Raw genomic sequence first — 10,708 nt, 5'->3', positions numbered from 1 at the left:
TTATGTATTCATTTATTGGTCTCTATCTTTGGTTTCGCCTATAACTTGTATTTTTTTTATTTTTATACTTTCTGTATTCGTTTCTTAGTCTCTGTCTTAATATAAAGGAATATAACTTGTATTTCTATACTTTATGTATTCGTTTATTGGTCTCTATCTTAGGTTTCGTCTATAACTTATATTTTTTTTTATTTTTATACATTCTGTATTCGTTTCTTAGTCTCTGTCTTAATATAAAGGCGTATAGCTTGTATTTTTTTATACTTTTTGTATTCGTTTATTGGTCTCTATCTTAGGTTTCGTCTATAACTTGTATTTTTTTTTATTTTTTTACTTTCTGTATTCGTTTCTTAGTCTCTGTCTTAATATAAAGGCATATAACTTGTATTTTTACACTTTATGTATTCGTTTATTGGTCTTTATGTTAGGTTTCGTCTATAACTTGTATTTTTTTTTATTTTTATACTTTCTGTATTCGTTTCTTAGTCTCTGTCTTAATGTAAAGGCGTATAACTTGCATTTTTTTATACTTTATGTATTCGCTTATTGGTCTCTATCTTGGGTTTCGTCTATAACTTGTATTTTTTTATTTTTATTCTTTCTGTATTCGTTTCTTAGTCTCTGTCTTAATGTAAAGGCATATAACTTGTATTTTTATACTTTATGTATTCGTTTATTGGTCTCTATAGGTTTCGTCCATTACTTCTATTTTTTTTATTTTTATACTTTCTGTATTCGTTTCTTAGTCTCTGTCTTAATTTAAAGGCATATAGCTTGTATTTTTATACTTTATGTATTCGTTTATTGGTCTTTATCTTAGGTTTCGTCGATAACATGTATTTTTTTATTTTTATACTTTCTGTATTCGTTTCTTAGTCTCTGTCTTAATGTAAAGGCATATAACTTGTATTTTTATACTTTATGTATTCGTTTATTGGTCTCTATCTTACGTTTCGTCTATAACTTGTATTTTTTTTATTTTTGTAGTTTCTGTAGTCGTTTCTTAGTCTCTGTCTTAATATAAGGGCATATAACTTGTATTTTTATACTTTATGTATTCGTTTATTGGTCTCTATCTTAGGTTTCGTCTATAACATGTATTTTTTTTATTTTTATACTTTCTGTATTCGTTTCTTAGTCTCTGTCTTAATATAAAGGCATATAACTTGTATTTCTATACTTTATGTATTCGTTTATTGGTCTCTATCTTAGGTTTCGTCTATAACTTGTATTTTTTTTATTTTTATACTTTCTGTATTCGTTTCTTAGTCTCTGTCGTAATATAAAGGCATATAACTTGTATTTTATACTTTGTGTATTCGTTTATTGGTCTTTATCTTAGGTTTCGTCTATAACTTGTATTTTTTTTTATTTTTATACTTTCTGTATTCGTTTCTTAGTCTCTGTCTTAATATAAAGGCGTATAGCTTGTATTTTTTTATACTTTATGTATTCGCTTATTGGTCTCTATCTTAGGTTTCGTCAATAACTTGTATTTTTTTATTTTTATACTTTCTGTATTCGTTTCTTAGTCTCTGTCTTAATATAAAGGCATACACCTTGTATTTTTATACTTTATGTATTCGTTTATTGGTCTCTATCTTAGGTTTCGTCTATAACTTGTATTTTTTTTATTTTTATACTTTCTGCATTCGTTTCTTAGTCTCTGTCTTAATATAAAGGCATATAACTTGTATTTTTATACTTTATGTATTCGTTTATTGGTCTCTATCTTAGGTTTCGTCTATAACTTGTATTTTTTTTATTTTTATACATTCTGTATTCGTTTCTTAGTCTCTGTCTTAATATAAAGGCGTATAACTTGTATTTTTTTATACTTTATGTATTTGTTTATTGGTCTCTATCTTAGGTTTCGTCTATAACTTGTATTTTTTTATTTTTGTAATTTCTGTATTCGTTTCTTAGTCTCTGTCTTAATATAAAGGCATATAACTTGTATTTCTATACTTTATGTATTCGTTTATTGGTCTCTATCTTAGGTTTCGTCTATAGCTTGTATTTTTTTTTTATTTTTATACATTCTGTATTCGTTTCTTAGTCTCTGTCTTAATATAAAGGCGTATAACTTGTATTTCTATACTTTATGTATTCATTTATTGGTCTCTATCTTTGGTTTCGCCTATAACTTGTATTTTTTTTATTTTTATACTTTCTGTATTCGTTTCTTAGTCTCTGTCTTAATATAAAGGCATATAACTTGTATTTCTATACTTTATGTATTCGTTTATTGGTCTCTATCTTAGGTTTCGTCTATAACTTGTATTTTTTTTTATTTTTATACATTCTGTATTCGTTTCTTAGTCTCTGTCTTAATATAAAGGCATATAACTTGTATTTTTTTATACTTTATGTATTCATTTATTGGTCTCTATCTTTGGTTTCGCCTATAACTTGTATTTTTTTTAATTTTTATACTTTCTGTATTCGTTTCTTAGTCTCTGTCTTAATATAAAGGAATATAACTTGTATTTCTATACTTTATGTATTCGTTTATTGGTCTCTATCTTAGGTTTCGTCTATAACTTGTATTTTTTTTTATTTTTATACATTCTGTATTCGTTTCTTAGTCTCTGTCTTAATATAAAGGCGTATAGCTTGTATTTTTTTATACTTTTTGTATTCGTTTATTGGTCTCTATCTTAGGTTTCGTCTATAACTTGTATTTTTTTTTATTTTTTTACTTTCTGTATTCGTTTCTTAGTCTCTGTCTTAATATAAAGGCATATAACTTGTATTTTTACACTTTATGTATTCGTTTATTGGTCTTTATGTTAGGTTTCGTCTATAACTTGTATTTTTTTTTATTTTTATACTTTCTGTATTCGTTTCTTAGTCTCTGTCTTAATGTAAAGGCGTATAACTTGTATTTTTTTATACTTTATGTATTCGCTTATTGGTCTCTATCTTGGGTTTCGTCTATAACTTGTATTTTTTTATTTTTATTCTTTCTGTATTCGTTTCTTAGTCTCTGTCTTAATGTAAAGGCATATAACTTGTATTTTTATACTTTATGTATTCGTTTATTGGTCTCTATAGGTTTCGTCTATTACTTCTATTTTTTTTATTTTTATACTTTCTGTATTCGTTTCTTAGTCTCTGTCTTAATTTAAAGGCATATAGCTTGTATTTTTATACTTTATGTATTCGTTTATTGGTTTTTATCTTAGGTTTCGTCGATAACATGTATTTTTTTATTTTTATACTTTCTGTATTCGTTTCTTAGTCTCTGTCTTAATGTAAAGGCATATAACTTGTATTTTTATACTTTATGTATTCGTTTATTGGTCTCTATCTTACGTTTCGTCTATAACTTGTATTTTTTTTATTTTTGTAGTTTCTGTAGTCGTTTGTTAGTCTCTGTCTTAATATAAGGGCATATAACTTGTATTTTTATACTTTATGTATTCGTTTATTGGTCTCTATCTTAGGTTTCGTCTATAACATGTATTTTTTTTATTTTTATACTTTCTGTATTCGTTTCTTAGTCTCTGTCTTAATATAAAGGCATATAACTTGTATTTCTATACTTTATGTATTCGTTTATTGGTCTCTATCTTAGGTTTCGTCTATAACTTGTATTTTTTTTATTTTTATACTTTCTGTATTCGTTTCTTAGTCTCTGTCGTAATATAAAGGCATATAACTTGTATTTTATACTTTGTGTATTCGTTTATTGGTCTTTATCTTAGGTTTCGTCTATAACTTGTATTTTTTTTTATTTTTATACTTTCTGTATTCGTTTCTTAGTCTCTGTCTTAATATAAAGGCGTATAACTTGTATTTTTTTATACTTTATGTATTCGCTTATTGGTCTCTATCTTAGGTTTCGTCAATAACTTGTGTTTTTTTATTTTTATACTTTCTGTATTCGTTTCTTAGTCTCTGTCTTAATATAAAGGCATACACCTTGTATTTTTATACTTTATGTATTCGTTTATTGGTCTCTATCTTAGGTTTCGTCTATAACTTGTATTTTTTTTATTTTTATACTTTCTGTATTCGTTTCTTAGTCTCTGTCTTAATATAAAGGCGAATAACTTGTATTTTTTTATACTTTATGTATTCGTTTATTGGTCTCTATCTTAGGTTTCGTCTATAACTTGTATTTTTTTTATTTTTATACTTTCTGTATTCGTTTCTTAGTCTCTGTCTTAATATAAAGGCATATAACTTGTATTTTTATACTTTATGTATTCGTTTATTGGTCTCTATCTTAGGTTTCGTCTATAACTTGTATTTTTTTTATTTTTATACATTCTGTATTCGTTTCTTAGTCTCTGTCTTAATATAAAGGCGTATAACTTGTATTTTTTTATACTTTATGTATTTGTTTATTGGTCTCTATCTTAGGTTTCGTCTATAACTTGTATTTTTTTATTTTTGTAATTTCTGTATTCGTTTCTTAGTCTCTGTCTTAATATAAAGGCATATAACTTGTATTTCTATACTTTATGTATTCGTTTATTGGTCTCTATCTTAGGTTTCGTCTATAGCTTGTATTTTTTTTTTATTTTTATACATTCTGTATTCGTTTCTTAGTCTCTGTCTTAATATAAAGGCGTATAACTTGTATTTCTATACTTTATGTATTCATTTATTGGTCTCTATCTTTGGTTTCGCCTATAACTTGTATTTTTTTTATTTTTATACTTTCTGTATTCGTTTCTTAGTCTCTGTCTTAATATAAAGGCATATAACTTGTATTTCTATACTTTATGTATTCGTTTATTGGTCTCTATCTTAGGTTTCGTCTATAACTTGTATTTTTTTTTATTTTTATACATTCTGTATTCGTTTCTTAGTCTCTGTCTTAATATAAAGGCATATAACTTGTATTTCTATACTTTATGTATTCGTTTATTGGTCTCTATCTTAGGTTTCGTCTATAACTTGTATTTTTTTTATTTTTATACTTTCTGTATTCGTTTCTTAGTCTCTGTCGTAATATAAAGGCATATAACTTGTATTTTATACTTTGTGTATTCGTTTATTGGTCTTTATCTTAGGTTTCGTCTATAACTTGTATTTTTTTTTATTTTTCTACTTTCTGTATTCGTTTCTTTGTCTCTGTCTTAATATAAAGGCGTATAACTTGTATTTTTTTATACTTTATGTATTCGCTTATTGGTCTCTATCTTAGGTTTCGTCAATAACTTGTATTTTTTAATTTTTATACTTTCTGTATTCGTTTCTTAGTCTCTGTCTTTATGTAAAGGCATATAACTTGTATTTTTTTATACTTTATGTATTCGTTTATTGGTCTCTATCTTACGTTTCGTCTATAACTTGTATTTTTTTTATTTTTATACTTTCTGTATTCGTTTCTTAGTCTCTGTCGTAATATAAAGGCATATAACTTGTATTTTATACTTTGTGTATTCGTTTATTGGTCTTTATCTTAGGTTTCGTCTATAACTTGTATTTTTTTTTATTTTTATACTTTCTGTATTCGTTTCTTAGTCTCTGTCTTAATATAAAGGCGTATAGCTTGTATTTTTTTATACTTTATGTATTCGCTTATTGGTCTCTATCTTAGGTTTCGTCTATAACTTGTATTTTTTTATTTTTATATTTTCTGTATTCGTTTCTTAGTCTCTGTCTTAATGTAAACGCATATAACTTGTATTTTTATACTTTATGTATTCGTTTATTGGTCTCTATTTAGGTTTCGTCTATAACTTGTATTTTTTTTATTTTTATACTTTCTGTATTCGTTTCTTAGTCTCTGTCTTAATATAAAGGCATATAACTTGTATTTTTATACTTTATGTATCCGTTTATTGGTCTCTATTTTAGGTTTCGTCTATAACTTGTATTTTTTTTATTTTTATACTTTCTGTATTCGTTTCTTACTCTTTGTCTTAATATAAAGGCATATAACTTGTATTTTTATACTTTATGTATTCGTTTATTGGTCTCTATCTTAGGTTTCATCTATAACTTGTATTTTTTTATTTTTATACTTTCTGTATTCGTTTCTTAGTCTCTGTCTTAATATAAAGGCATATAACTTGTATTTTTATACTTTATGTATTCGTTTATTGGTCTCTATCTTAGGTTTCGTCTATAACTTGTATTTTTTCATTTTTATACTTTCTGTATTCGTTTCTTAGTCTCTGTCTTAAAATAAAGGCGTATAACTTGTATTTTTTTATACTTTATGTATTCGCTTATTGGTCTCTATCTTAGGTTTCGTCTATAACTTGTATTTTTTTATTTTTATACTTTCTGTATTCGTTTCTTAATCTCTGTCGTAATATAAAGGCATATAACTTGTATTTTATACTTTATGTATTCGTTTATTGGTCTTTATCTTAGGTTTCGTCTATAACTTGTATTTTTTTTTATTTTTATACTTTCTGTATTCGTTTCTTAGTCTCTGTCTTAATATAAAGGCGTATAACTTGTATTTTTTTATACTTTGTGTATTCGTTTATTGGTCTCTATCTTAGGTTTCATCTATAACTTGTATTTTTTTATTTTTGTAATTTCTGTATTCGTTTCTTAGTCTCTGTCTTAATATAAAGGCATATAACTTGTATTTCTATACTTTATGTATTCGTTTATTGGTCTCTATCTTAGGTTTCGTCTATAGCTTGTATTTTTTTTTATTTTTATACATTCTGTATTCGTTTCTTAGTCTCTGTCTTAATATAAAGGCGTATAACTTGTATTTCTATACTTTATGTATTCATTTATTGGTCTCTATCTTTGGTTTCGCCTATAACTTGTATTTTTTTTATTTTTATACTTTCTGTATTCGTTTCTTAGTCTCTGTCTTAATATAAAGGCATATAACTTGTATTTTTATACTTTATGTATTCGTTTATTGGTCTCTATCTTAGGTTTCGTCTATAACTTGTATTTTTTTATTTTTATACTTTCTGTATTCGTTTCTTAATCTCTGTCGTAATATAAAGGCATATAACTTGTATTTTATACTTTATGTATTCGTTTATTGGTCTTTATCTTAGGTTTCGTCTATAACTTGTATTTTTTTTTATTTTTATACTTTCTGTATTCGTTTCTTAGTCTCTGTCTTAATATAAAGGCGTATAACTTGTATTTTTTTATACTTTATGTATTCGCTTATTGGTCTCTATCTTAGGTTTCGTCAATAACTTGTATTTTTTTATTTTTATACTTTCTGTATTCGTTTCTTAGTCTCTGTCTTTATGTAAAGGCATATAACTTGTATTTTTATACTTTATGTATTCGTTTCTTGGTTTCTATCTTAGGTTTCGTCTATAACTTGTATTTTTTTTATTTTTATACTTTCTGTATTTGTTTCTTAGTCTCTGTCTTAATATAAAGGCGTATAACTTGTATTTTTTTATACTTTATGTATTCGCTTATTGGTCTCTATCTTAGGTTTCGTCTATAACTTGTATTTTTTTATTTTTATACTTTCTGTATTCGTTTCTTAATCTCTGTCGTAATATAAAGGCATATAACTTGTATTTTATACTTTATGTATTCGTTTATTGGTCTTTATCTTAGGTTTCGTCTATAACTTGTATTTTTTTTTATTTTTATACTTTCTGTATTCGTTTCTTAGTCTCTGTCTTAATATAAAGGCGTATAACTTGTATTTTTTTATACTTTATGTATTCGCTTATTGGTCTCTATCTTAGGTTTCGTCAATAACTTGTATTTTTTTATTTTTATACTGTCTGTATTCGTTTCTTAGTCTCTGTCTTAATATAAAGGCGTATAACTTGTATTTTTTTATACTTTATGTATTCGCTTATTGGTCTCTATCTTAGGTTTTGTCTATAACTTGTATTTTTTTATTTTTATACTTTCTGTATTCGTTTCTTAGTCTCTGTCGTAATATAAAGGCATATAACTTGTATTTTATACTTTGTGTATTCGTTTATTGGTCTTTATCTTAGGTTTCGTCTATAACTTGTATTTTTTTTTATTTTTATACTTTCTGTATTCGTTTCTTAGTCTCTGTCTTAATATAAAGGCGTATAACTTGTATTTTTTTATACTTTATGTATTCGCTTATTGGTCTCTATCTTAGGTTTCGTCAATAACTTGTATTTTTTTATTTTTATACTTTCTGTATTCGTTTCTTAGTCTCTGTCTTAATATAAAGGCATACACCTTGTATTTTTATACTTTATGTATTCGTTTATTGGTCTCTATCTTAGGTTTCGTCTATAACTTGTATTTTTTTTATTTTTATACTTTCTGTATTCGTTTCTTAGTCTCTGTCTTAATATAAAGGCATATAACTTGTATTTCTATACTTTATGTATTCGTTTATTGGTCTCTATTTTAGGTTTCGTCTATAACTTGTATTTTTTTTTATTTTTATACATTCTGTATTCGTTTCTTAGTCTCTGTCTTAATATAAAGGCGTATACCTTGTATTTTTTTATACTTTATGTATTTGTTTATTGGTCTCTATCTTAGGTTTCGTCTATAACTTGTATTTTTTTATTTTTATAGTTTCTGTATTCGTTTCTTAGTCTCTGTCTTAATATAAAGGCATATAACTTGTATTTCTATACTTTATGTATTCGTTTATTGGTCTCTATCTTAGGTTTCGTCTATAACTTGTATTTTTTTTTATTTTTATACATTCTGTATTCGTTTCTTAGTCTCTGTCTTAATTTAAAGGCATATAACTTGTATTTTTTTATACTTTATGTATTCATTTATTGGTCTCTATCTTTGGTTTCGCCTATAACTTGTATTTTTTTTATTTTTATACTTTCTGTATTCGTTTCTTAGTCTCTGTCTTAATATAAAGGAATATAACTTGTATTTCTATACTTTATGTATTCGTTTATTGGTCTCTATCTTAGGTTTCGTCTATAACTTATATTTTTTTTTATTTTTATACATTCTGTATTCGTTTCTTAGTCTCTGTCTTAATATAAAGGCGTATAGCTTGTATTTTTTTATACTTTTTGTATTCGTTTATTGGTCTCTATCTTAGGTTTCGTCTATAACTTGTATTTTTTTTTATTTTTTTACTTTCTGTATTCGTTTCTTAGTCTCTGTCTTAATATAAAGGCATATAACTTGTATTTTTACACTTTATGTATTCGTTTATTGGTCTTTATGTTAGGTTTCGTCTATAACTTGTATTTTTTTTTATTTTTATACTTTCTGTATTCGTTTCTTAGTCTCTGTCTTAATGTAAAGGCGTATAACTTGCATTTTTTTATACTTTATGTATTCGCTTATTGGTCTCTATCTTGGGTTTCGTCTATAACTTGTATTTTTTTATTTTTATTCTTTCTGTATTCGTTTCTTAGTCTCTGTCTTAATGTAAAGGCATATAACTTGTATTTTTATACTTTATGTATTCGTTTATTGGTCTCTATAGGTTTCGTCCATTACTTCTATTTTTTTTATTTTTATACTTTCTGTATTCGTTTCTTAGTCTCTGTCTTAATTTAAAGGCATATAGCTTGTATTTTTATACTTTATGTATTCGTTTATTGGTCTTTATCTTAGGTTTCGTCGATAACATGTATTTTTTTATTTTTATACTTTCTGTATTCGTTTCTTAGTCTCTGTCTTAATGTAAAGGCATATAACTTGTATTTTTATACTTTATGTATTCGTTTATTGGTCTCTATCTTACGTTTCGTCTATAACTTGTATTTTTTTTATTTTTGTAGTTTCTGTAGTCGTTTCTTAGTCTCTGTCTTAATATAAGGGCATATAACTTGTATTTTTATACTTTATGTATTCGTTTATTGGTCTCTATCTTAGGTTTCGTCTATAACATGTATTTTTTTTATTTTTATACTTTCTGTATTCGTTTCTTAGTCTCTGTCTTAATATAAAGGCATATAACTTGTATTTCTATACTTTATGTATTCGTTTATTGGTCTCTATCTTAGGTTTCGTCTATAACTTGTATTTTTTTTATTTTTATACTTTCTGTATTCGTTTCTTAGTCTCTGTCGTAATATAAAGGCATATAACTTGTATTTTATACTTTGTGTATTCGTTTATTGGTCTTTATCTTAGGTTTCGTCTATAACTTGTATTTTTTTTTATTTTTATACTTTCTGTATTCGTTTCTTAGTCTCTGTCTTAATATAAAGGCGTATAGCTTGTATTTTTTTATACTTTATGTATTCGCTTATTGGTCTCTATCTTAGGTTTCGTCAATAACTTGTATTTTTTTATTTTTATACTTTCTGTATTCGTTTCTTAGTCTCTGTCTTAATATAAAGGCATACACCTTGTATTTTTATACTTTATGTATTCGTTTATTGGTCTCTATCTTAGGTTTCGTCTATAACTTGTATTTTTTTTATTTTTATACTTTCTGCATTCGTTTCTTAGTCTCTGTCTTAATATAAAGGCATATAACTTGTATTTTTATACTTTATGTATTCGTTTATTGGTCTCTATCTTAGGTTTCGTCTATAACTTGTATTTTTTTTATTTTTATACATTCTGTATTCGTTTCTTAGTCTCTGTCTTAATATAAAGGCGTATAACTTGTATTTTTTTATACTTTATGTATTTGTTTATTGGTCTCTATCTTAGGTTTCGTCTATAACTTGTATTTTTTTATTTTTGTAATTTCTGTATTCGTTTCTTAGTCTCTGTCTTAATATAAAGGCATATAACTTGTATTTCTATACTTTATGTATTCGTTTATTGGTCTCTATCTTAGGTTTCGTCTATAGCTTGTATTTTTTTTTTA

The sequence above is a fragment of the Diabrotica undecimpunctata genome, unplaced genomic scaffold (genome assembly GCF_040954645.1).
Source record: "Diabrotica undecimpunctata isolate CICGRU unplaced genomic scaffold, icDiaUnde3 ctg00000613.1, whole genome shotgun sequence".
NCBI classification, from domain to species: domain Eukaryota; kingdom Metazoa; phylum Arthropoda; class Insecta; order Coleoptera; family Chrysomelidae; genus Diabrotica; species Diabrotica undecimpunctata.
This window is presented reverse-complemented; position numbering follows the sequence as displayed.